General features: G+C 44.0%; 2 long non-coding RNA genes across 3 annotated transcripts in view; one reads left to right on the top strand and one right to left on the bottom strand.

The window, feature by feature from the left end:
• Positions 1 to 27,291, bottom strand: part of LOC309528859 — a 414,370-nt gene extending 387,079 nt beyond the window's left edge. Inside the window, exon 1 of the long non-coding RNA XR_014217928.1 lies at positions 27,217 to 27,291. This is a non-coding gene — a long non-coding RNA (uncharacterized lncRNA). The remainder of the gene's footprint in view (positions 1 to 27,216) is intronic.
• Positions 469 to 24,549, top strand: LOC309528864. Of its 2 annotated transcripts, XR_014217935.1 has the most exons (4): positions 469 to 702; positions 2,222 to 2,353; positions 18,433 to 18,513; positions 23,905 to 24,549. It is a non-coding gene; the product is annotated as an uncharacterized lncRNA (long non-coding RNA). The 2 variants fall into 2 exon arrangements; XR_014217934.1 differs by lacking the exon at positions 18,433 to 18,513.
• Positions 27,292 to 27,908: the final 617 nt, after the last annotated feature.

Raw genomic sequence — 27,908 nt, 5'->3', positions numbered from 1 at the left:
AAAAATGCCATTGTAACAGATTACACTGGGAGCGCTATTCAGAAGAGGAGATAGAATCCAGGCAGGAGTTGACCCAAGGAACTAGTTTGTTTTTCCATGAATTGTAGCTTTTGAATTGTGTTGCTACTTGTAGGACTGTAAAACCAAAAGTAGTTTAGCCTTGTCCACACCGAAAGAGAGACTTGAAGGAAGGCAATATAGACAAAATAGTAGGAAAAGCTGCCTCTGTGGCATAATATGACCCTTTGGAAAGACATTTTATTCCTCCCATCCTCATTTATTAAGTTGTTGAGTTATTGACTTACCCCCCATGGCACAGCCATTTCTCTCAGGGTGCTATAGCTCTGAGGGGTCCTTTCCTACACAGCTGTGACATATGTCTTTTAAAATGCTTGTTTAAGACTAGAGAAAAAAAGTTGCCAGCCTTTTTTTTAGAACAGAGCTTTCCAAACTGTGCATTGCGACATGTTAGTGTGTCGGCTGCAGTGTGTAGGTGTGTTGCACGTATGCTCCCCACGCTCCTTCCGGGGCTGGAAAGGGGTTAGTTTAACCTGTAGTTTGCTAGTAAAACTGAATTACTGTGTCACAAAATGATGTAAAACTGAATTATTGTGTCATGAAATGATGCATGTCTAAAAAGTGTGTCACTAATGTGAAAAATCTGGAAAGCTCTGTTTTAGAACCAAGAAGACTGCTGAGCAGGTAAGATTGTGATTTCATCTGTGTGTACTGCAAGGCTAATCACACTTTATTCAGTTATAGGTCCTGCTGCGTTCAAGTTAGATTTGCTCCTAGTCTGTCATCGTATGCACATGTCCTTTGAATTAGAACCATTGAATTAGACCTCTTTCTGAGTAGCATGCTGCGAATCTGTTTAGTTTCTGCCTTATCTTGATTTCTCCTCTTCCTGCTTTTAGTACAGTTCTAAAAATATTACTGCGTATTATTTAAAACAGTTCTGCAAACCGATTTGCAGACTATAATTGTTATAAAAATACAGTGGTGCCTCGCAAGACGAAAAGAATCCGTTCTGTGATTCTCTTCGTCTAGTGGTTTTTTCGTCTTGCCAAGCAAGCCCATTGACGGATTAGCGGATTAGCGCTATTAGTGGCTTTTAGCGGCTTATCTGCTGATCGGATCAGCTGATAAGCGGCTTAGCGGCTTAGAAAAAGGGGGGGGGGGGAAACCAGCAGGAACTCGCAAGACATTGTCGTCTTGCGAAGCAAGCCCTTAGGAAATTCGTTTTGCGAAGCACCTCCAAAACGGAAAACTCTTTCGTCTAGCGAGTTTTCTGTCTTGCGAGGCATTCGTCTTGCAGGGCACCACTGTAACATGGAAGTTTCTTCTAAGAATTAAAAAAGAGGCCAGGATTCAACTAAGTTGTGGCATGCGCTAAATGAAGTCTGCTCCTGGAGCTTCTCCCATTTCATCCTCCCCATTCCTCTTCCTGCACCACCTAAATCTGCTCTGGGAGGTTAAGGAAACCCCAGAAGAGGGTTTAGTGGGAACATGGTGGGTGCACATGGGGTTAGGTGGGAGAGTCCTGTTGCACAAGTGAACCTCATTCCCCGAACACATACAGTGGTACCTCGGGTTACATATGCTTCAGGTTACATACGCTTCAGGTTACAGACTCCGCTAACCCAGAAATAGTACCTCGGGTTAAGAACTTTGCTTCAGGATGAGAACAGAAATCGTGATCCGGCGGTGCGGCAGCAGCAGGAGGCCCCATTAGCTAAAGTGGTGCTTCAGGTTAAGAACAGTTTCAGGTTAAGAACAGACCTCCGGAATGAATTAAGTACTTAACCCGAGGTACCACTGTACTCCACTTAGTGCAACAACGCACACCACCCATTATACTGATAGCAAGCAGATCTATTTGCAGAACTGGGTGTGCTATTTTTGACCTCGTACTAGGCCACATGCACCAACTCACATGAATATTAGTTTCACAAGTTTTTACAAAGTATTTTCTACAAATATTCTACTGTTCATATGACAACTTACTGGCTTTTGATCTAACCTGGCTGCCCAGGGTCCAAGGGATGGTAGCGAGCTTTCACTCCATAACTATCTTGAGCAAGAAGCAGTGATGACCACCATTATGGAGGATAAAGGTTATCAGTGCTCTACTAAACGGGCCACTGGCCTGATGCAACAGATTCTTCTTATGTTCTTAGTACCATCGACTTTCTAGTATCACCCATTTCATCTCTTGCAGTGCAGAAGAGAACATTTGGGAGTGATCATGTCATACCCTCCAACGCACCAAGGCTAAAAGCCGGGGATGTGCTGCTGCGCAAGTCATGTGGCCTGCGTGAGTTTGTGGCCCAGAGGAAAGTGCATTTTCAAGGTGAGGTTGTGGTGCCCCAAATGGCTGCTGTGCTCTGGCGCAAAAAAAGGATGTCTCAGTTTAACCAGGACAGTTGAGGGGTATGTACTTCTCACCCATTCTATCAGGGGTGCCAACTTGAATAAAATATTGTGGAGGCCCAGGTAAGCTCTTCCCTGCACAATCAATCATACAATGCAGTGCACACACACCATTTGAATAGGAATGCCCATCAGCTTTGTGGGGGCCCACCCCCTCAAATATTTTATTGTGGGGGCCGAAGCCCGGAAAGCCCCCAGGGGTTGGCTCCTCTGCATTCTACAGTCTGATCAGTGCTTTGATTTGAGTGCCAGCCAAGCTGACAGGAAACTCACCGGGAGTGTTTAGGAATCCATCAGATTCCACACGTTTGCCTGACAGTTTTAATCAGCCCACCACTCTTGCAGAGCGAAACAGCAACTCCCAGTCTAAGCGTCACTGAGAAGTGGTTGACGATGGGGTTACAGAGGACACCTGCCCCAACTTCAGCTCTTCAAGGCTCCCATTCACTTGAAAATACCTGTGTCCTGCAGAATATGTTGGGCTGCTAATACACTGAGACAGCTCCAAGGTTGTTATGGTCGCCATGAAGCCACTGCCACTCAGGGCAGGTGAACAGGGAGTGACAGTGAGGAGGAAGAGGAGGTGGAGGGAGAGGGAGAAATGAGGTCAGGATGCTCCTGGGGTTGGCAGTGTGATGTGGTTCTCAGCAGGTGTCCAAGTATGGCAAACCCCTGATGCCAGCTCTGTTCATTGGAAATGAATTTCTGTTAAAGCACAGATTTTTTGCATCATTTTGGGGTTGCTTCCATATATAATTTCCAGGGTTATGCATTAAAATGCACTGCTGAACAAATGGGGTAAAGAGGAACATCGTTTTTAACATCATTATACACATCTGAATTATTAATGCTTTCCATGTGCTCAGTATAAATAGTGCAAAAACTATTTTAATGAATATTAGTTTTTAATGCTTTGCATTGCATCCAGAGCTTCATTTAAATGGGTTCATTGTTAGTGTTATAATCTTAATTGTATTGAGCTTCCTACTATAACCAATTGCTTTATTGAATTAGGCTATTAACCAGTGGAGTGTTCAGCAGGAATGCGAAGCCTCTTCTTACTTACCCCTGGAAGTAACCATTTTGTAGTTCCACTCTGTGGTTAGGCAGTTGACCTGTGAACTTTTTTCATTCAGATTTCAATGAACGAAAACGCAGATCTGGGAAAATGCAGATCTTTGCATCTCTCTTTGCTGAAATACAGCACAATGAAATTTTGCAACACAAAACCCACCACTCTTGATTTATTGACTTACCGATTGCATTTCTGACTAATTTCATAACATGGGTTTCATCTGTCTATTTTGGGAGACATAGCAGGAGTGTATCTCTGGGGGTGAAGTCAAACTGTTGGACTACTGGGATAGCTCAGCTGGTAGAGAATGAGACTCTTGATCTCAGGGCTGTTGATTTGAGCGCCACTTTGGGTGAAAGATTCCTGAATTGCAGGGGGTTCAACTGCAATGTGGTCCATTCCAACTCTATGGTTCTATGCTTTTATTATTCCACAGTGCCTGCTGCAGAGACCGATATAGGAGAGACATACACCATGGCGTTTCTTCTCTCTGTGGTCCGCAAGGTCAAAGAACGAAAACCTTATAGGGTGGGAGGGTGGGAAAAGCAGGAACAGCTGGTAAGCGGCAAAGAGGGAGATCCCCGGCCGTGTCCTGCTTTAAATAAGGCAGGCCACACCCCCAGAGCCAGCCGATTGGCTGACCAGGAGGTGACGTGGCCCAGTCGTGCGGGGGCTGGGTTCCAGCCACCATGCGCATGGTGGGACCATGAAGCCCACAACTCCACCTCCTCTGAAGGGTGGAAATGGCTTTGCATAGCGAGTCCCCCCCAGTGGAAATAATGACACATGACACAATCATTAAGGTTAATGGGCTCAATAAGGGCACAACTTTTATTGGTTACAGGTGATGAGCAGTATTGGCGTAGGCATTGGTCCTAGCCAACTATACCCGACTTCAGCCCGTCCGCTAGAAGTCTGGGAAGGGTTAACCACCAGTAGGGGGAGTCCTGCTGATGCACATCAACTAGGAACTCCCTCGGGGTCACTGCTAAGAGGCATGCCTTAGGCCCTCACTGAGGCCTCTGGCTCGTCTCCCAGGCTAATTAGCCTGCCGGACTTCAAAGACTCTGCCGCAGCAATGAAAAGTCTTGACTTTTCCCCACATACCTCTCTCAGTCTTTCGCAGTCTTACTCTCCTGTAAGTGCTGTGAATCTGGGCCCATAACCTGTTGTTGGGATACTGCCAGGGAGACATAGGCCATGGTGCCTCCACGTCGTCTCTCGGTCTCCCGTGGAAACAGTATCAGTCAATTAGTGACACGAGCCTCAGAAATAGCAGTCCACATTCCAGGACTCATGCACGCCCTTTTCGCAGAGTTCGCACAACAAAAGATTCACCCAGGAGAGCAGCATATTTACAGCTTTATTCAGCGTTGGTCAGAACAAATAAAAAACATGACTGCCTGCCTGCGTGTCAAGGCGACAGAGAGAGAACAAAAGCTATATACAAAACAGATACTTCCTGTGAGCACGAAATACGCAGGCTGTGACTCACAACAGCCTGTCCCTTTTTTAAGGTGGAACGGAAATATCCTAACATCCACCTCCTTAGGCTTCGGACAGGGCCACGCCCTGGAATCCTTTACTGAACTACCCCTCAGGTGATGGCGTAACCTCCCCTCTTCCATCTACAGAGCAATACCAGTGCCTAACCGCCACTCGAGCAAAAGCTCGCCGCTCTTGCATTGAAGGGGTTGAACTAGATAATGCTTGTGGTCTATGCCAACTCTACGGTTCTATGCTTTTATCATTCTACAGTGCCTGCTGAAGAGACCAATGTGGGAGAGACATGCACCATGGCGTTTCTTCTCTCTGTGGTCCTCTCTGCAGTCACGTCTCCTGTGGTCACTGCTGGGATACATGGCCTGACTGTCTCCAGGCATTGTGGTCATCTGCAGTTTAAAACAAATTACAATAATAGGAATAGGGTCGATACACCCACACCCACACACCCACACACCCCTCATCCCTTTTTAGATGGAAAACTAAAAAGCTCTTTTTGCACTGAGTCCACTTGGGGTTACCTGGTGAGAAAAGAGCTTTTAAGCTCTCCACCTCGCTCGCCAGGTAAAGCCTGCTCCACATGCTGGCTCCAGAAGGCTCTAGGATGCTCTCACATGATCTCACAGGGCAATCTGAGTTCCCGTGAGATCTCATGTGAGCATCCCTAGTCCAGAGTCAGTGCATGGGATTCAAATTCTGTATTTCAAAGCCTGCAAAAGAATTGAAATGTTTTGCTAAAACATATTCTTGATACAAAGTAACTTGTTTTGGGGGGGATGTTTCTAAAAATCTAAAATCCTTCTGATCAGCTGTGCAGCAGGGAAGGATGTTGGGGAGAGCCAAATCCACCCCTACTTCTCTGGAATACAGCTGATCAATTGCATTTTACTCGTTGCACAATTGCTGTTGTTGTTTAGTCGTTTCCGACTCTTCGTGACCCCCTGGACCAGAGCACACCAGGCACTTCTGTCTTCCACTGCCTCCCGCAGTTTGGTCAAACTCATGCTGGTAGCTTCGAGAACACTATCCAACCATCTCATCCTCTGTCGCCCCCTTCTCCTTGTGCCCTCCATCTTCCCCAACATCAGGGTCTTTTCCAGGGAGTCTTCTCTTCTCATGAGGTGGCCAAAGTATTGGAGCCTCAGCTTCAGGATCTGTCCTTCCAGTGAGCACTCAGGGCTGATTTCCTTCAGAATGGAGAGGTCTGATCTTCTTGCAGTCCATGGGACTCTCAAGAGTCTCCTCCAGCACCATAATTCAAAAGCATCAATTCTTCGGCGATCCGCCTTCTTTATGGTCCAGCTCTCACTTCCATATATCACTACTGGGAAAACCATAGCTTTTACTATATGGACCTTTGTTGGCAAGGTGATGTCTCTACTTTTTAAGATGCTGTCTAGGTTTGTCTGACTATTGGATTGATAAGGAAAATCCTGTAATTGTGCGTGCCGTTCCTCATCCACCTGAGGATAAGAGCATGGTGATCTGGTACTAAAGTCCTTGCACTCCAAGTTGGTTCCGGACACTGGTGCATAGTTCCACATGCTCCTCATTTCTCTGAGTGGTGAGAATTTCCAGGGGCAGTGCTGTCTGGTTGGGGGAGGGCATTAAAATCAAACATTGTGCACAGATATAAAGAATTGTACTATATGCAGCATAGATTTTAGAGGAGGAGCCATGACTTTGTCATACTCTTTAATTATTACTGCACCAAGGAAGTGCAATTTACTGAGAAAATTCAATTCAAGTTCTGCGGTGTAAATTATTCTAATTAATACAATTTACATAGTGTGCCTGTTTTTCATGTATGTTCACAATTTGCATGCTTCAGCCTGAGCTCACACTCAGGTTTCTATAGCATTTGTCATTTTAATTAGCATTTGGCTTCTTTGCAAATACCAATATAATTTACGGCAGGAGGAGAGGTAAAGGAATCTGAAAGGCAGTGCAGTCTATGGTTATGGGGAAATGACAAGAGGCCATGCACACTTCTCTTCCAGCATTGGATAGGGGCCAGCGTGGAAACTCTTGCTGAAGTTGAAAGACCTGGTTCACAATTTCTGTATTGGGTTAGATATACTACAAAAAGCAGCAGCCCCCACTGTCTGGCATGGCAAATTGTTTTGAAGGTTTGTGATTCAGCGTAGCGTGTGTGGGTCTAACCACTTCTTTTTCTGCTTCCCTGGATTAATAGCTAAGTAGACACAGAATCATGTTGTTTTTTTTTTTTTAACAAAACAATGCAGATGCAGATTTTTATTTTTTTTTAAAAAACAAAACACCAGTTACTTCATAGAATCATAAAGTTGGAAGGGACCCCGAGGGTCATATTATTCTCTTCAAATATTTTGGAGCAACAGTACTGTGCTTCCAATATTAATATGAAGGTCCCCACATTCAAAGCAGTTCCCTTTTCTTGACATCAAGTCAGATGGATCCTGAAGCCACCAGTTCAGAAAATATCAGTCTCTGGCAGTTTCCTCCAAGTGGCCGGTTTGCACAACTCGCATGTACATCATTAGGGCAAACAGCCCAGGAAAAGAAGAAAGTAGAAGATGGGAGGGGGCAGGAAACCCTGCAGTGATTTGAAATAAAATAAAATAAAAATAGAAGAGAGTAACTAGGAGTGGACCCAAATGGTCACCCCCAAGGAGAGAGGGTTTGCCATCACATTGCATCCTACACGTAATAAAACAAACATTAATAGCAGCATGGGTAAAACCAGTGGCAGTAAAATTAGAGGCTGGATTCAAGAGAGTAGATGTGCTAGTGGGAGATAGAACAAGAAGAAGTCCCACTAGCACTTTAAGACTCCCCCTTCCTCCTCCCCCAGTTGGCTTGGGGAGATGCTGTGCGAGGCCCCAGAACAGCACACAAGGAGGGGGGGGGGGAGAGGAGAGGGGCAGACCTTTTTGTTCAGTTTTCCATTTGCCCTGCTGCCTTCCCCCAGGAAAACATGCTCTTTACCACTGAATTGGAGCCAACACTTGTCTATGGAAAACCTGGTTAATGTTTGCTATGATTAAACCATTACGAGTGGGTTTCTCTGGGCACGGGTGGAAGCGGTGAGACAAGCAGAAGTGTGGATGAACCCTGGTTCCTGGCGAAAGAGGCACTGATTGGGACATGTACTAAGGCTATATGAGATACAAGCCAATGGATGGATACTATGGCCAGCCGCAGTGTGTGGACCTGTGTTCATCCTCCTTCCAGCCTATCAGGATGAATCTTTTCCAGCAGAGTCAGCCCACACGTTTAACTTAAAACCCATCAAGTGCTGAGCAATCAAGAAATGGGAAATCACATTGTGTTATATGCATGGGTGAACCAATCCTAAATAGCGATGTTAATTTGTCCCTTATGCCTGGTGGATGAATTCATCACACCATTTGAGTGTCCCTGGTTGTCAAGAATGTCCTTAATTTGAAGCAGATTTCTAAGCTTTCTCATTACCCTTTCCATTTTTTCCCCACCATGTATTCCTATTCTTCTGCATTTTGCTTGCCACTGACTATGCCTAATGGTTCTTAAAGGCCACTGAGATATCTCAGTGGTATATTATTCACCACAAGCCATCTAATGATTGCTAGGTTTAAGGTGCTGGTTTTAACCTTTAAAGCCCTATACAGCCTAGGACCCTCATATCTACAGGACCGCCTCTACTGGAGTCTCAAAGGGGCTAACAATCTCCTTTCCCTTCCTCCCCCACGACAAACACTCTGTGAGGTGAGTGAGGCTGAGAGACTTCAGAGAAGTGTGAGTAACCCAAGGTCACCCAGCAGCTGCATGTGGAGGAGCAGGGAATCGAACCTGGTTCACCAGATTACGAGTCCACTGCTCTTAACCACTACACCACATCTACTACACCACTACATCACATAAAGGGGAAGTAGAACTGTATATCATCAGCATATTGCTGACAACATAGTCCAAAACTCTGGATGACCCCACTCAGCTATTTGCTGTAGATGTTAAATAGGTAGGGGATAAGATCAAACTCCAAGGACCCCACATTGAAGGTGCCATGGGGTCAAACAGCACTCCAAGCATCACCTTGTGGAGACAACCAACCAATTAGGACCAGAAGTACCACAAAGCAGCGCCTCCCACCCCCAACTCAGGCAGTCAGTCCAAAAGAATACCATGGCCAATGGTATCAAAAGCTGCTGAGAGCTCAGGAGAATTAACAGGGACACATTTCCCCATCTCTCTGCCAGCAGAGGTAATCATACAGAATAGCAATTTTTTATTGAATTTGTTTGATTGTTTGATTATACATGTATTTAAAAATTGGTTTTATGCTTGCAAACTACTTAGAAGCCATTATGGCATGGAAGCAATATAGGGATGATAACAGAAGCTGCAACAGCAACAACAGTAGATGCTATTCAGGGTTCGGTGTGAGGGAATCCAAGTGAAACAAATACAGAACTCAGGTGAAAGCCACTAAACCCAGACAAATCCCCAGAGGTATCCAGAATTGTTGGGGCATGCCAGATCCCAGCTGGAAAAGTATTCCAGAAACATGGGACCACTGCAGGAAAGATCTTCTCCCTCATGCCTGCTTAGAGGTGAGAAGGACCTCCACTGCTGACCTTGAGGTATGCATCGTTGATATGGGTGAAGGATCCAAACCTTTGGCAGCTGTAAAGGATAAAAACAGCATGTTGAATCGGGCTAAAAATGCACTGGCCAGCCATGAAGCTAGTGCAGTATAGGTGTCACATGAACTTACTGCCTGGCTTCCTGAATTCTGCACCCACTGAAGTTTCCAAATCCAGCCTAGACATCACTGGACAACTGATAGGAGGCCAGACCTTCCAAGAAAGGGCTGCAGTTAGCAAGCCTACCTAAACTGGTAAAAAGTCCTATTGGTCATGAGCATCACCTAAGCTTCTGCAGTTAGTGCTGAGTCCAGGAGCACTCCCAAGCTGTGTATTCGATCCTTCGGGGGAACGCAACCCCATCTGTGCTCTGCTGTAAATCTGCATCCAGAGTAGTCACTTTCCATATCCACAATTCCTCCATCTTGTCTGTATTCAGTCTCAGCTTGTTTGCCCTCATCCACCCCCAGATTGCCTCCTTGCACTTAAGGAATAATTAATACATGCACTGTGATGAAGAAATGTTCAGAGTATTCTTTCTGATCTGACTTCTTATTAAGGAAGAGGCAAATATTTAAATTAAACATGGAGGATCTGATATCCTTGACCATCTAGACCACTCTTTGTTAAATGTTGCTCGTGTCCTGTATGAGCTTTATCTCTCCTATAACAGTTTAACAAATATAGGTAGCCTGTTTTTATTTTGCGAAGAGCAGGAAGAGGTTATTTTAGTTCACTCACATATAGCAGTCTTGCACATTTAATGACGGCTGCGATTTGCATTAAGTGCTGGCACCAAGGAAGAGAGAGTTTATCCCACTATCGTTTCTGCACATGTGACAAGAGAGAGAGAAGTAAATAATGAGGCCGGCACAGCTGTACAGAGTATATGAAACGGAATATTCATTTTTCTTCAATGGGAATAGTGCAAGACAAAAGTGAGCTTTTCTTCAACTTGTTTGTTTATTGAAAATTCATCTCCATAGAGGCGTTATGTTAAAATTTGCTCTCTGATGTTAGTGTTTGCAGGATTCCTGTGGCCACTGGAGTACGTTCTCATTTATGTACCTTGATATGCATCTCCAATTACTGTCAGAGATGCTTCTTGTTAAATATGGTAAGCTCTCTGGCTTCTGAGAGTGTGAATATGTATTCTGTACTCTTGGGCCAAACGAAGGATGGTTCTATGGACTGAGGATACTGAGAACTCGGGCGCAAATTAATTAAATATCTAAAGAGGACAGCATAAATGAAAATAGTCTGGAACCTCTGGGCTTTAAAGAAGGATGGATTTGGGGAGTGAAAATAGTGGAGTTTGAATTTAAAGTTGCAAAAGAAATGCCACGCACACAAAAATGCTTTTTGATACTTTCTTCTAAGTTTATGGGACCAAATTACAGGAACCCTCAACTGGTCTTTAAGGAATTCTATACAATATTTACACATAACTACATTGTGAAAAAATGAAGGTGGGATTTTTATTTCACTCCTTTTTGCATATTCTTAAAACAACATGTGCCACATTTTTTTAAAAAAAAAATCTCCACCTTCAACAGCTTTAATTATGTTAATTATCACATATTTTGTTAATAACACTTTCTTTTGAAGACATCCATTAGAGATTTAAAGTGTTAATTTACCGGGAAATCTAATGGAACACTGTTGGAAATCTCCCTTTAAATTAACTTTACTTACTTTTAATGAATGTCCTAATTAGACAGAGATACAGTATTATTGGAAATATTGCAGAAGTGGAAGTAAGGGCTTATATTTCTTATTTAATGCAAAAGCCATTTATCTTGGCATAACATCTCCATTATTCAAACAAAATGATGTATTGTTCTTACTTTTTTATGTAAGTTACAAGTTCTCATTGAAACATCGCAAGGAATTAAATATGTGTGTTGGTTGCCAAATACAACTGTGGGGCCCTACTCTGACCATCTCTCTTTCCTGGCCTCTATATGGTCAACGGAAGGATGGAAATCAAATATAGGAACACAACCGAGGAGCAGGGAGTGGGGGCAGACATCTCAAAGGCCCAGTGTGCTTCAAGTATAAAACCTCTTTCTCAAGGGTGATTCTGGAGCCACTATCATAGGTATGTCTGAAAAGAGTAGCTCTGACCATTAACCATGGCAGTTCAAAATGGGACCCTTGAATTTAGAAGCTGTACAGTAGCTCTGAGGTCCACAAACTACAGGTTAAGCTGGCATTTTTTGATGGACAGTCAGTGTGAACCCAATCCTAACATGAGAGCAAGGGGCCTGCAATGTGACTCCCCCCACCCCAGTTGTAAGCCCAGAATGGGGCTTTGCATCTTGCAATGAATTGGAAGTTTATTGGCAATACATATTGCAGTGGGTGGGGTGGGATATAGTGGGGGGAAGAAAACCCTCATGACCTTGTGGGCAGGACCAGCAACATGCCCCCCCTTAATTACATGGACTCCTTTCATGCAGTTAAATTGTGGAAGGGACATTTGAGGCATTTGTTTTCAGGGCAAGGACTGTGCAAGGAATGTATGCCCAAATCACTTCTATCACACTTCTGTCTGCCTGCCAAACCGCAGCCGCCATCCCATTTAACACCCCCAAAATGGACACCAGTGAAAACTGGGTGGTGGTGATCCGGAAAAAAATGGGATTACAATGGTTAGGGAGAAACTATTTGAATATTTTGGATTTACTCACTGAGGGCTCTTCCACAGCTCCGTTTGCCCTGCTGCCTTCCCCTGGGGAAACCGGTTTTCCGCAATTGTTGTTTGTTCTGATTCAGCAGTAAAGAGTGTGTTTTCCAGGAGAAAGCAAATGCAAAACAGCCCAAACCTGTGCCTAGAAAGGGCAGGACAAGCAGGAAATCACTCAGACCCATGCCTTCTAGGCATGGGACAAGTGGAAATGTGGATGATTCCTGAATGTTGATTTTGTAGACAACCACAAGTGTGGACGTTCTTTGAGCATTCAGTTTTGTTGTGGTTTTGCACATGTGTGCCTGTCTGTCTGTTCTAATTCAATAGCATCCTTTTTATTAGGATCAATAATATGCCAGCTGAAATAAACAATTTCGCAGTGGATTGATTATCAGGGAAGTGAATATATTTGTTTGTATCCCACCAGAAATAGATACTTCCCCTGCCCTGCCCAAATATTGATGGAGAAGACAGATGAAGACACATGAGCATGTGGCACTGAAAATCATAAAAAGACTGTACAGCAGATCTCTATAATGAAATTATGTGATCTAAGAAAGTTACAAGAGCAGCTGTCATACAATGTGTGTGTGTGTGTGTGTGTGTGTGTTCATATTCCAAGAGAAGCCATTTTAGTCACCAGGAATAGTTAGTTTTTATGGTCATTTGGCCACTGACACATTACAAGTAATAAACCATCTATCTGATTGAAACAGTATGAGATCACTTTTTGAAGCCTATTATGGACACTGTTCTTAAGGTTAAGAAGAAAAATGGAATTATAATCCATGCCATTTTTGGGTAATTGTTATTAATAAATTAGCAAAGAATGAGCAGCAGACGGATGAATTGTTGTAGTTCATTAATTTTATGGTGACTTTCTTTGTGTGAGCCAATTATGTCTGTCATTGTGTTGCTAAGTGGCAACGATGCCCAAAGGAGAGAGCCTGGATGCAGAACAAATGGTCTCTGCCGTTTTCCTTTTTCAGGATTTTGCTAAAGGCTCCCTAATGATCTTGGTGATTGGAATCGGAATCATGTAGATCTGCAGAACCACAAATTTTTCTACAGAATGATATGGAAACTAAAGTGTCATACTTTTAAATATTGAATTGTATGCGTCATACATCATAAGATTTGCTAACTGATAAACACTGATTCCCCCAGCCTGCCACTACCAGAAAATCCATTAATGGACAATTAAGTGATGGAAAAACGGCAAAAGTATGCAGATGGTACCACACTCTACCTCTCTTTTAACTCAGAACCAGTGAAGGTGGTGAAGGTCCTGTCTGAGTGCCTGGAGGCAGTTGGAGGATGGATGGCTGCTAACAGATTGAGGTTGAATCCTGACAAGACAGAAGTACAGTTTTTTGGGAACAGGGGTGGGAGGATGTGGGGAACTCCCTGAATGGGACAACTGTGCCACTGAAGGAGCAGGTGTGCAGCCTGGGAGTCATTTTGGACTCACAGCTGTCTGTGGAAGCGCAGGTCAATTCTGTGTTCAGGGCAGCTGTTTACCAGTTCCATGTAGTACGCAGGCTGAGACCCTGTCTGCCAGTCTCACCTGCCAGTCTACCTGCCTGACTGTCTCACCAGAGTGGTGCATGCTCTAGTTATCTCCCGCTTGAACTACTGCGACGTGCTCTACGTGGGGCTACCTTTGAAGGTGACCTGGAAACTACAACTAATCCAGAATGTGGCAGCTAGACTGGTGACTGGGAGCAGCCATTGAGACCATATAACACTGGTCCTGAAAGACCTACACTGGCTCCCAGTACGTTTCCGAGCACAATTCAAAGTGTTAGTGCTTACCTTTAAAGCCCTAAATGGCATCAGCCCAGTATACCTGAAGGAGCGTCTCTACCCGCATTGTTCAGCCTGGACACTGAGGTCCAGCACTGAGGGCCTTCTGGCAGTTCCCTCACTGCGAGAAGTGAGGTTACAGGAAACCAGGCAGAGGGCCTTCTTGGTAGTGGCACCCACCCTGTGGAATGCCCTCCCATAAGATGTCAAGGAAATAAACAACTATCCGACTTTTAGAAGACATCTGGCAGCCCTGTTTAGGGAAGTTTTTAATGTTTGATGTTTTATTATGTTTTTAATGTTCTGTTGAAAACTGTCCAGAGTGGCTGGGGAAACCTAGCCAGATGGACGGGGTAGAATTATTATTATTATTATTATTATTATTATTATTATTATTATTAAAGTGCTTTATTGGGGTTTATGGCATGAACATTCAAAATTGGCTTCAAAGCTATTTCATGTATCACATGTTCTTTGTTTGCTTTTCCGTGGCATTTTACGGAGTATTCCGATCCACTATAAATCCTGTTATTGTATGCTCTTTGTGGTGATTCTAGAAATTCCATTGAAATACAAAAGAGCTGGCAATCATAAATTTAAAATCATAGATGCATGAAAGAATCTCTCTAAAATCCAAGTTGTAAAGTCTTGTCTTCACGTGAAGACAAATGTAGTCAGAGTTTCCTTTGGGTGGTTGCAAGTATTGTAATCCTTGCCCTCCACTTGTGGAGCCATAATATTGTTGGGCTGGAGTGCTTGGCTTGGATGTTGGGAAAGCCTGCTCAGTCATGGAACTCATTTCCCTGGTGGCCTTGGGCAAGGCACTGCTTCATAGGGTTGATGGCAGGGCTGTCAAGGGGTTCGGGGCACCCGGGCGCTGAATTCTGGGGGGCGCCAGGCACCCGCCGCTGAAGCCGCCTAAGCTCTTAACTATCTACCTTTATGAAACAATAAATAATTTTGATCAAGCTAGAAAAACAAAATACATATACACCTAGGTATTGCCGAAATGTATACCTACTGTTTCACTAAAGGACTTTCGACTTTGTGCGCTCATTTACCAATGGCGGTAAATGGGACTACTCAAAAGTATGCACTCCTGGCACCTTTCTTTCCTAGAAAAAAAGTCCTGGTTAAAAGTGTGGCACTTCCTGTAACAGCTTCATGGTGAGTGCCAGCACCGTTTTTTTCTAGAAGAAAAGTAGGGTTCCGTCTCAAAATGGCATTGGCCAAATGATGGTCAGATGACAAATAGGTCCTAATTGGTAGATCTTGCTTCAGGCCTAGGACATGTACCAAAAGGTTTTGAGTGTGGGGTGCATTTTAATGGGTAGGAGAGGATATATTAATTGAAATTCATCCCCCCATGTGCCCACATGTGTGGGATGAACAGATCAAAATCTCACCCATCAGTAGAATTAAAAGCATAGGAATTGGGCTGTAAAACCTTGTTTTGAGTAAGTCCAGCTAAGTTTGCTTTCCCTTTCCTACCCCTCTTAAAGAATCAGTTAACAATCTGGGAAATAAGTTGAAAAATAAGATTTACTTACTTGGATCACAGGAACAGTAGCAGTAAAAACTATGCAGGCAAAAGACTTAGAGTATAACCAGCTTCTGTGCCAGAGCTGGTGGGAGCACAGGGCACAACTGCCCTCATGGCTGGACAAAGAGAGAGGGGAACAGAAAATACCTGGCTGCTAATCTCTCAGACTGAGGATATCACTGTTTAATGGATCTACTCTAATTGATAGCGTGGGGAAATGAGGAGATGTGGAGCCAGGTTACTGCCTCCTCTTTTAAAATTCCAACCTTCTAGCATTGCATCCTCAGATATTTCTCTGATCAAACTGATACACTCACAGGAACAGTAGGAAGCCCATTTCTCAAAAAATGGGGCACTTGATTATTTTATTGGCCTCTAGATATTTGGAAAGGCATCAGTTTCTCTCAAAAGATCTGTTTCAAAGTATTCTAAAGCATAACTGGGTGTTTAAAGGCTAGGTAGCCAAAGAACATTCAAATCTAGAGGTCATTTAGAGTATAATTAATAAACAATCAGGAAATCAAATCATTTGGAATACAGAACATTGAAAAAGCTATTTTTGACAATCTCTGCTCTGTGAAAAGAGTGGGTAGCCTTCTGCTTGCACAATGAGGTTCTTCTCCTCTCTTCCCTCTTCCCCCTACACCCAGAACATTGGTTGGGGTGTGTGTTGAAAAACCCCTGGAATGTGGGGGGAGGAGAGGCGGCTTCTTCCATCTGGCAAGTCAAAATGGCTCACCTGACTGATGATTGCCTTAGCAGGATGAAGAATTCCTCCCAGTGTATGTGTTAGCTTTAGGTTCCAAAGAGTCAATGGCCATTTGCCAAGCTGGATTCAAGGACACCTTTCTAGCCAAATAACAAAAGTAGCAGTCAACTAAACCATCATCACCATTATGATCACCACTATAGGGCCGAAGAAAATAACTGGAATACTGACATTTAATGTCACCAACCAATATTTTGTGACAGCAAGAGTCAGGGCTTCTGAAAAGCCAATCTAGGAAATCAAGCGTATGAGAGTTTTTCAGGTGCCCATGCTAATGCAAATTAATGGTTGCTGGAAGAGTATCTAATTTTTCATTTCCCAAGGTAGTCTGTCCTTCTAGAGCACTTATAGCTTTCCAGGCTCTCCAAAGGACATATTGGCATTTAAAAATGGAAGCCAGTTTATATTGAGCCTCTCAAACTTTAGCAATCATGGGCAGTTTATGCCAGGTTCATTACATTTGATAATCCTCTTGCTGATTAGTAACTCAAACAGTCATTTTTTTGTGGAGGGAGGGGACTCAAACCTGGAAGGCTAAGGTGGGCCTGTCACAACACCCATTTAAGTTTTTAGCAGCGATACACATGGCATGATGACACAGTTAATGACAAAGTTATTTGACCCAATGCCTGAATCACCAAATGTGGGCTGCAGGATAAACTTTAAGGTTGAATCCAGCTGGATTGGTTTTCCTTGCAATCCTTGCATTCTCAGTTTGGAGATAGTGTCAGACATATGCTTTACTTAATGATTGCAGTTTATTACTCAATAGGTCATATCCTGTATATATTAGGAACAAACACCTTGGAGACTAAGAGCTGGCGGAGGGAGATGACATGTGTCATTGCTGTTGTTTTCACTACAGCCCTGTGGAAAAACTAATTACCTTTTCATCTTGGTGAATCCAGAGGTCACTTTACCACTACTATATCTCTACATGACAGGGTACATGGGTAATTAGGTAGGCTGTGTAACCTGGATATTCCATGGATCTCATTACATCTTATTTAGAAGCGCTATAATTTGATTGGTGGAAAATTAAGGCATCTTCTCATGGGTCATTTTATCTCTCTGCAATAATAATTCTTGGCTTGATTAAAAATTGATCCAGTGTCTTAAAGTGAATTTATTATTGCTGCAATCTATCACCCACAGACAGATAATCTGGTTCCCATCTTTATCTGATTTGAAAAATCTGTCACTTATTATGTGTTGTTCCACACCCACCCACCCACCCAAAAAATCATTTAAATTGATGGTTTGTTAAGGCATGCGTACTACCAATGGCCCCTTGAAAGAAATCTTGAGACAATCGCCTGATGCTTTTTACTGCAAGAGTCTGATAATATGTCAATTTTAATATATTGATTTGTATTGTGTTCTAGCAACAATTTCTCTGTGGGGGAAAAAAATTAAATAGCATGGACACAGAGCAACGAAGGAGTATGTGTTCAGTTGTTACTTCATTTGAATACAGCTCTATTTCTACTCCAGAACAGCTCAAGTACTTAAGGGAGCGTCTCCTCATGTCTCCAACATCAGGCAGCCTGAGTTTGGAGATCAGTAGGAGAGGCCCTTGATGGCCTGGGAGGCTGCTACACATGGAAGGGCCATCTCAGTGGTGGCACCTCAGCTGTGGAGCTCCCTCCCCCATGGAGATTACATTACCCCCATCAATATTGTTCAAGTGAGAACTTAAACATACTCATTTCAGCTGGCCTTTGGCACATGGAATAACATTACTGTGCTTTATCACTTTTTCATAACCTTGTATCTGAGGCTGTATTTTGTTGTTCCATTGTATTTTCATAATTGTCTTGTCAGCCACCCTGAGCTTGGGAAGAGGAAGGACAGAATATAATAAGTAAATAATAAAATGACAACAAGAATAGCACTCATCAGTTTATTTTTCCAATAGATGGTCCAAGTTTAGGATAGCCCCAAAGTCATTGGCCAATGGAGGTTTTAGTTAGTTAGTTTTTTTAATGCATTTTCTCTATTGAATAGCAGACCTCCAGTGCAACATCTGACAGTTCTAATGAAATTCACCTCGTTTTCCAAGGAGATCTGTCACTTTTTCTATGCCAGGTGAGTCAAAGCTTGGAATGAGCTAAGGCTTGCAAGAGAGGTTTAAAATGTTTCTTTGGCTATGTTTGAAGCAAGAAGAACAAGCAAGTAGTAGGTCCTCTGTGTGAGAAGGTGGAGAAATGCTATTGGGTGACAGAGAGTAGGTGGAACTGCTCAACGCCTACTTCACCCAAAAGGAAAGCATTGCCCAATCTGGTGATAACAGAATAAACAATGCAGAGAGAGAGCAGCAGATGGGAAAAGAGGTGATAAGGAACACCTAGATCAGGCATAGGCAAACTCTGCCCTCCAGATGTTTTAGGACTACAGTTCCCATCATCCCTGACCACTGTTCTTGTTAGCTAGGGATCATGGGAGTTGTAGTCCCAAAACATCTGGAGGGCCAAATTTGCCTATGCCTGACCTAGATGCTTTAAATGATTTCAAATCTCCAGGGCCTGTTGAGCAGCACCCAAGGGTGTCGACATTGTAGATTCTTGTAGATTCACAATCATTGTCCCATTGTCATTCACAATCATTGTCCCAGATTATATATCCTCCGATGGCTACATTATGCCTTCAGATACACTGAACATCACCATTTACTGCACACTGCCAGGTTCTTGCAGCAAATCCAGAGCCACAAGAAGGAGGAGAAAAGGAGAAAACTGTGTAGCCAAGTTAATGAGGCATGGGTGAGGAGATTATCCACAATTTGTCTTTGGAAATTCTACTATGTGGCGCTAAGTTCTTGTGGGAAGACCAGGGAAGAGTGCATGCATGTATGTACGTATGTACGTAGGAAGAGAGGGCTGCAATCCACTACTCATTCACTTTGTAACAGTCCTTGTAAAGTAAAAGGGACTGCTCCAGATCAAACAGGTTGTGGATGGTGGCCAAAAAGGGTGATGGAATCAATTATGGCCTTTCACCAAGATAATTGTCCTCCAGATAGAGAGGCCCTGGTTTTTCCCTTCAGGTGTCTTTCTGTATTAACTTGATTGCAACTCCATCACAACTCCTGAAACCCTTGCTCCAGAAAGAGAACAGAAATAAGAAGTAATGTAAAGCCTTATTAACTGGTCACCGGGCAAAGGGGCTCTCTAGCTGAGCATCAAAGGGTAAGTAGAAACAGAAAATGTTGCACAGAAGGGGAAAGCCACAGGAAAAGAGCAGACGAGGAAACAGCCTGGGGCATTTCGGTCCTTAGAACAGAACGTTTAAATGATGTTAAATGATACCTGGAAATGGTAAAATAATAAACTGCCAATTTGAACCACTCAGTGGCATCCTGATGTGCTGCTTCAGGCAACTGTTTAACACTGTCTAACAGTAGGACTGGCGCTGGATGGAATAACATCAGCACATCATAGCTTCCAGTTCAGGCTTTATGGCTCATCAATGGTTCCTCTTCATCCTGGAGAAGAGTGACTAGTGGGGTGCCACAGGGTTCTGTCTTGGGCCCGGTCTTATTCAACATCTTTATCAATGACTTGGATGATGGACTCAAGGGCATCCTGATCAAATTTGCAGATGACACCAAACTGGGAGGGGTGGCTAACACTCCAGAGGACAGGATCACACTTCAAAACGACCTTGACAGATTAGAGAACTGGGCCAAAACAAACAAGATGAATTTTAACAGGGAGAAATGTAAAGTATTGCACTTGGGCAAAAAAAATGAGAGGCACAAATACAAGATGGGGGACACCCGGCTTGAGAGCAGTACATGTGAAAAGGATCTAGGAGTCTTGGTTGACCACAAACTTGACATGACCCAACAGTGTGACGCGGCAGCTAAAAAAGCCAATGCAATTCTGGGCTGCATCAATAGGAGTATAGCATCTAGATCAAGGGAAGTAATAGTGCCACTGTATTCTGCTCTGGTCAGACCTTACCTGGAGTACTGTGTCCAGTTCTGGGCACCACAGTTCAAGAAGGACACTGACAAACTGGAACGTGTCCAGAGGAGGGCAACCAAAATGGTCCAAGGCCTGGAAACAATGCCTTATGAGGAACGGCTAAGGGAGCTGGGCATGTTTAGCCTGGAGAAGAGGAGGTTAAGGGGTGATATGATAGCCATGTTCAAATATATAAAAGGATGTCACATAGAGGAGGGAGAAAGGTTGTTTTCTGCTGCTCCAGAGAAGCGGACACGGAGCTATGGATCCAAACTACAAGAAAGAAGATTCCACCTAAACATTAGGAAGAACTTCCTGACACTAAGAGCTGTTCGACAGTGGAATTTGCTGCCAAGGAGTGTGGTGGAGTCTCCTACTTTGGAGGTCTTTAAGCAGAGGCTTGACAACCATATGTCAGGAGTGCTCTGATGGTGTTTCCTGCTTGGCAGGGGGTTGGACTCGATGGCCCTTGTGGTCTCTTCCAACTCTATGATTCTATGATTCTATGATCTGCTTTTCCTCCTCTCCTAAGCCCTGAGCTGGAGCCAAGTGCAAAATAGAACAATGGGCAGACACACAATACCTCTGAGTGCACTAGGATTTTGCTTTCAGTACCAGAACTGATCTCACATCCCTTTTGCACCAAAAACAATCGGGAAATCAGGTCATTCTTGATTTTCCTTCATGTTTTCTTAATTTTAGCAGCTGAACATGGGGAAAAGCTGGACCATAAAGAAGGCTGATCGCCAAAGAATTGATGCTTTTGAATTATGGTGCTGGAGGAGACTCTTGAGAGTCCCATGGACTGCAAGAAGATCAAACCTATCCATTCTTAAGGAAATTAGCCCTGAGTGCTCACTGGAAGGACAGATTGTGAAGCTGAGGCTCCAATATTTGGCCACCTCTTGAGAAGAGAAGACTCCCTGGAAAAGACCCTGATGTTGGGAAAGACGGAGGGCACAAGAAGGGGACGACAGAGGATGAGATGGTTGGACAGTGTTCTCGAAGCTACTAACATGAATTTGACCAAACTGCAGGAGGCAGTGGATGACAGGAGTGCTTGGTGTGCTCTGGTCCATGGGGTAAACGACTAAACAACAACTATTAAAAAACCCATGGACCCAAGCTGTTGCTACTGTTAAAAAACCCAATCTTCTTGCAATGTGGGTTTTTTCTTAAACTGCCTAACAGGGTCCAGGAGTAAAGTACTGGGAAGATGCACCTTAGTGTCCATGTAAAATACTCCAGTTTTATTATTGAGTTTTTTGATTATTTCTACTTAGCCTGCTTTTTAAGAGGAGGGTTACAAAGCCTGAGAGTGCAAAGCAACAGAACCACAATATAACATAGGGCAAACTAAGGACAACTGCACTGATTCACTGGGTCAATCCATCACCTCTTCTGCATTCCAGTATTTCCAATTGCCTTCCCTCATTCGCTTTGAAGAACTTCATTAAGAATGAAAAGAGGCATGGCGATTCCGTAGTATGTGCTTTTTATGTGAACACCCCACACTCTCATCTGACAGCACCTGTGATGTAGTATTATTTTGGATAATTAAATAATCTTAAGCACCCGTGTGCATGGAGTGTGGGATCAACAGATGCCTCGAGTGGTGTCATGCCCACAAGGCAACGCTGAGCGTTTTCAGCCATCTAAAGAGTCTTTTTCTTGGCAAAGCAGCAAGCCTCCAGATGTGCGTCTCTGTGATCCTTTGAAGCCTTTGTAGCTTTTCCTTGAGATTCTTTTGGGATGCATATCAACGAATACATGGAGATCTGTCTAAAGGATGCCTGGCACACAGATAATTTCTTGCTGGGGGAAAATGTGAAAAGTGGAGTTTTATTTCCTTGCCTGCTGGGTCATCTTCTAGGCTGAGCCCGGCTTCGGCTGGGGAGGGCGGGATATAAATAAAATTTATTATTATTATTATTAGGCTTGCGAACTCATTTAACAATTGAGTTGTGAAAAGGGGAGATGGGTTGGGATATGAGGGAGTGGCTTACAAAAAGAGCTGGGCCTGAACAGCAATAGATTTCCCCCTTTGGTGTTTAAGCAAGGGCTGGGCAAAAATGCCCCCCCCCAAACTCCCGACCCTATTTGCAAGCCAAAAAAATAGGAGGTACTGTGCCAAACATTCTCAGGGGCAGAGGGTGGGCAGATGCAATTCTGAAACAGCTGGGGAGCGAAAAGGAAGAAAATTATCAGAAAAATCCTCCACTTACAAATTCAGGTTCAGTAAATGTTAAGGGAAATAATGTTGTTATTTCATGCTGGTGAACGAAGGTTGCAATGGGCTAAGAGATGCAAAGTTGTTGCACAAGCTTATCACTCCCTTCAACAATATTGCAATATATTGGGTTGCATTAACTATCTGTGGCTGATGTTTTGCCAAAAGTTCTCAGGGGGAACTGAAATTCTCCAGCCGTTTGGGGAGCCCCCACAAAGAAAATTCTCAGAAAAATTGGGCTCTATTCTTTGCCTGGGATATGATTTCAGTTGCTGCTCCTATTTTACAAAGTACTGAATAGGAATCACTTCAGTTCTGTTTTAATTTTGGACCACCACACAACAGCGTAATTCTTAACATTTCACTGCACATTTGTGGGACTTTTTGTGCCCAGATACAAGAAATGAGTTCTGCTTGTGTAGTTCATGCTATTCAGGACTTCTTTCAGCTGGAACTCACTGGACCTCAATTCTGGCACCTCTCAGTTGGGTGCCATTGCCATTATAAGAGAATTACCTTCCACTTAAGGGACACAGGTTAAACCACAGAGCCTAGGACTTGCCAATCAGAAGGTCGGCGGTTCGAATCCCCGCAACAGGGTGAGCTCCCGTTTTTCGGTCCCAGCTCCTGCCAACCTAGTAGTTCAAAAGCACTTCAAAGTGCAAGTAGATAAATAGGTACTGCTCTGGCGGGAAGTTAAATGGTGTTTCCATGCACTGCTCTGGTTTGCCAGAAGCGGCTTAGTCATGCTGGCCACATGACCTGGAAGCTGTACGCCGGCCAATAAAGCGAGATGAGCGCCGCAACCCCAGAGTTGGTCATGACTGTACCTAGTGGTCAGGGGTCCCTTTACCTTTACCTTTACCTTTACCTTTACCTTCCACTTTGATTGCCTTTACATGTTACCGAGCTGTTCTGGTATCTCTTTGGCATATTTTGAGGAAATTACAAATGGAGGCTCATGTGTTTTGGGGTAAGCTCTTTATGTTGAAACCCACAATTCCTTTCATCTTAATAAACCGATATGTGATAAAATTATCATATAACTCTAATAATTATTATTGTTGTAACAATATAATCAGGTAACACCAATAGCGCCAGCATGATTTATGTATTGTTTTCTCTCTCTTTAATTAATGGGAGTAACATCAACTTGTGCCAACAGCATGAAGTGCAGATGTGCAAAGGAATTTTAAAATATATTTTAAACTTCATAAAAACAATTCCAAAACAGATGTAGCGTGGGAAATATCTTAGCTTAAAAGACTTCTTTTTCTTCAGTAGGTGCCGAAAAGACAACAAACATGGACTTGCCCAACATTTAAGGGGAGGGAATTCCAAAGGTAGTTGCCACAACAGTAAAAGCTTGATTCCTTTATCATATGGCCCGCCTGATAAGATGGTACCTGCTGGAAGCCCTCACCTGCAGGGCGGCATCATTTTCTGGGTGTATAGGGTTGCTGGCATCCATCTGTTTAGGAGACAATGACCGCTCCCCACCTAAAATAGGGGGCACTCTTTGCGGGGTTGCGCACAGCCACCTGATCCTACACGATCCCTGGCAGTTCAGCCTGGCTTCACTTCCCCAAGCTGGATTCCTAGAGGATTCCACCTAACTGATCCCAGCTGGGGAGATGTTGCCAGGGGAGTTGACCAGATAGGGTTAGGACCGCCCTGCACACACAATAGAGGGTAGACTTATCTGGGAGTCCTCAGTCGGCTCCAGAGCTTCTCCCACCCTGCCCTCTCTCAGTTTATGCCTTCCTTTTGCAGGTTAACCTCTTCTTTATAGATATGTGGGCGCTGCTACGGTCATTGATGGTTGCAGTTGAGGGACTGGGAAGGAATTTCCCTGCATTGGCAGGTTTTGCCTTCCCTGTAGCAAAAACATCACAACTTTGGCGGTTTCAGGCCTTGGGCAGAATCTTTTAGTCTATCTTCCTTAAAGGGGGGGGGTGCGTGAAGCAGTGCCTCATGCCCCACCTGCGATGGCAATCCCGGGGTTCCCCGTTAAAGGGGTTGTGTGGAGAGGAGTCACTGGCCATTAGGATGTCAGTGCTCCCCCCTGAGTTGCAGCAAAATGGGGGCCGGGCTCTCTGCTTAAACAGACGTCTTCCGGAGCCAGCCTAATCCCCAGACAGATTGGTTAACCCTGTTGTGCCCTAGATCCCTGGCTGGGGACTGGGAGGGATAAACGCCCAATGCCTAAGCCAAGGTCTCCCTACATCTGAAAGTTTAATAAAGTTGTGGCCAATTTTAATCCCATAGCACGTTGTCATGAGTCATTATTCCTCCTGGGGGTTGCCTGGGGTTGGGGGGGTCTCTGCCTGGCCACGCAATGGAAGAGTGCTGCATTGGGGGCAAAGTCAAATTGTTGGAGAGTTACAACGCCTGCTGTGGCTGTAGAGACCAATACAGGAGAGACATGTTTTGTTGCATCTGGGGCAGATGAAGGCAGTTTGTGTGGGAATGTTCTGGGGTGCAGGAGAGGATATATTGACTAATTATATCCTTATCCAACTTGTGCTAACAAGTTCCCAAAATATCAGCAGAGTTTATAGACATTCCCCTTTTAGAGCCAGTGTGGTGTAGTGGTTAAGAGCAGTAGTCACGTAATCTGGGAAACTGGGTTTGTGTCTCCGCTCCTCCACATGCAGCTGCTGGGTAACCTTGGGCCAGTCACACTTCTCTGAAGTCTCTCAGCCCCACTCACCTCACAGGGTGTTTGTTGTGGGGGAGGAAGGGAAAGGAGAATGTTAGCCGCTTTGAGACTCCTTAAAGGGAGTGAAAGGCGGGATATCAAATCCAAACTCTTCTTCTTCTTCTTCTAGTTCGCAACGGTAACACTTGCACAGGTTCGCTAGAACCTCTATAATAATTACTCTGGTAATTTCCCCTTTGTTCCCTCTTAAAATACAAGACACAACACAGTCTTTATAAAAGTATAAAAGAGTTTACTCACGTTCTGTTCACAATATGATCCCAGAAGGCAGACAGGCTTAAAAAGGTTACATACATTTAGAATCTATCTTGTAGCAAGATAGTCCTTATCTCCTCTCTTGGCTGGGAGCCAAGAGAGCATCCTTAGATGTTTCCTCATTGAAGAAAAATTGCAGAGAGAGAGAGTGGCTGCCTGCCCTGTGCTTTTGTCATTACCTGCACAGGTGAGGCCACACCCACCTCTGGTCACATGCGGAGGAAGTCCGTCCCCAGGAAGTTTACCTGCTTGCTGGACAGACATCCCTCCCCATGTTCTAACATGTACACTCTAGGAATGTTGTCACTGACTGCTCCTGTGTTTACATCCCACAGTTTGCGTTGCTGCGGATGCAGCATGGTGTTTTTTTCTCCCTGCACTCCTCCCAGTGGTCATCCCCCCCTCTAGTCACTGCTATGGATGTCCAGTCACTACATTCCAGGAAGATGTTTCAGCCTGGCATGAGACATGTGCGCCTTCTCTATTTCCCCTTTACTACAAGGAGAAAGTCAAAGGTAAATCATCATTTATTTGAACGTATGACCTGACTGACTGTCTCCAGGCACTGCGGTCATCTGCAAAGGATTCCCACACACCAAGGTTGATATTGCCAGCCTTTTTGTCATGTTGGCAGAAATCTTTGTAACACAGAGTTGGTCTGCCAACAGGCCTGATGCCTGAGCCCAGCTCCCCATAGGGCAGGCATCCTCAAACTTGGCTCTCCAGCTGTTTTGGGACTACCATTCCCATCATCCCTGACCACGGGTCCTGTTAGCTAGGGAAGATGGGAGTTGTAGTCCCAAAACAGCTGGAGGGCCAAGTTTGGGGGTGCCTGCCATAGAGCATGTCCTTGGGGATCCTGCCAAATTCCATTCTATTTACTTGCCCAAGGTAGCATCGATGGTGCTGAGACAGAAGTGTGAACATGCAGGGAATGTGGACATGGAAGAGCACATCATTATTTGAGATTCCGTACTGCTGTGTGATGCCCAAAATCTTGCTGCTGCAGCGCATATGGAAGGCACTGAGGTGTTACTCCTAGTGGGTATAAATTGCCCATGACACTCTTCCATAAAGTAGTGTGCTCAACATGCAAGGCTGGTATATAAGGGGTGCGATGATCTTTCAGGTGTCTTGGGCCCAAGCTGTATAGGACTTTATACACCAAAACCAGCACCATTAACTGAGCCCAGGAACTAACTGGCAGATTGCAGAAGCTGGGATCATTTTTAGTGGTGTTTTCATGAATATATGACTCCCCAAAATGAAGAAAATATCCCAAAGTAAGCAATCCTTAGCCTAAAAGAAACCAGCTGTCTATCCCATTACAGAAGGAGCATGTGAACCTATAACACGTGACAGTCCTAAAAGATATCCCTGGAATATCAGGGGGTTATTAGTTTGTTTTTGTTATGTATTTTACGTTCTCATTTTTTGTGAACCACCTTGTGGTATAATACATACATACATACATACATACATACATACATACATACAAACATACATGCAGTGGTACCTCTGGTTACGAATTCGTTCCGGAGGTCTGTTCTTAACCTGAAACTGTTCTTAATCTGAAGCACCACTTTAGCTAATGGGGCCTCCTGCTGCTGCCGCACCGCCAGAGCACGATTTCTGTTCTCATCCTGGGGCAGAGTTCTTAACCCGAGGTACTACTTCTGGGTTAGCGGAGTTTGTAACCCAGAGTATTTGTAACCTGAGGTACCACTGTATGTACATACATACATACATACCAGAAGCAAAGGAAGGCTGCAATGAAGGATACAACCAAATGTTTCTGTGGGAACTCATTATCCTTGTCTTTCCACACTTTCGTTAGCTCAATCCCCACATTTTTGTACAGCCTAAATGTAACCTCCCCCCCAAATCAAATAAAAATTATACGCTAAATATATTCATTTTATAAATATGCATGTTAATTAAATATACATTTACTTTAAATGCATGTGTTAATTATACATGTTACATCAGATCACAATTAAGTCAATAGAAATTGACAATTTGCATATAATCACACTTGTATACTAATCAGTTGTCAATCTAGAATGCCATTTTGTATCAGATGGATCTATTCGTTCCAAAGTATGTAGAGAATATAGGCATGGGGCAAAAGATTTTAAAAGGAGTGGGATGGGGCAGGGGGAGGATATAAAGTTCAAAGTATTCTTATTTCAAAGCATATGGAATCACGGAGCACAACATTCCTGGGAGTGAAATAGAATAAATGCAGGCTGGATGCAAGGTTGAAGGCTCCCTTACATTAAACAGTCCCAAGCCTTTGGAAAAAGCT

Source organism: Podarcis vaucheri, assembly GCF_965113315.1.
Source record: "Podarcis vaucheri genome assembly, chromosome: 3".
In the NCBI taxonomy this organism is placed as follows: domain Eukaryota; kingdom Metazoa; phylum Chordata; class Lepidosauria; order Squamata; family Lacertidae; genus Podarcis; species Podarcis vaucheri.
Note: the sequence above shows the minus strand (reverse complement) of the source record. Positions and strands in the feature narration are given on the sequence as shown.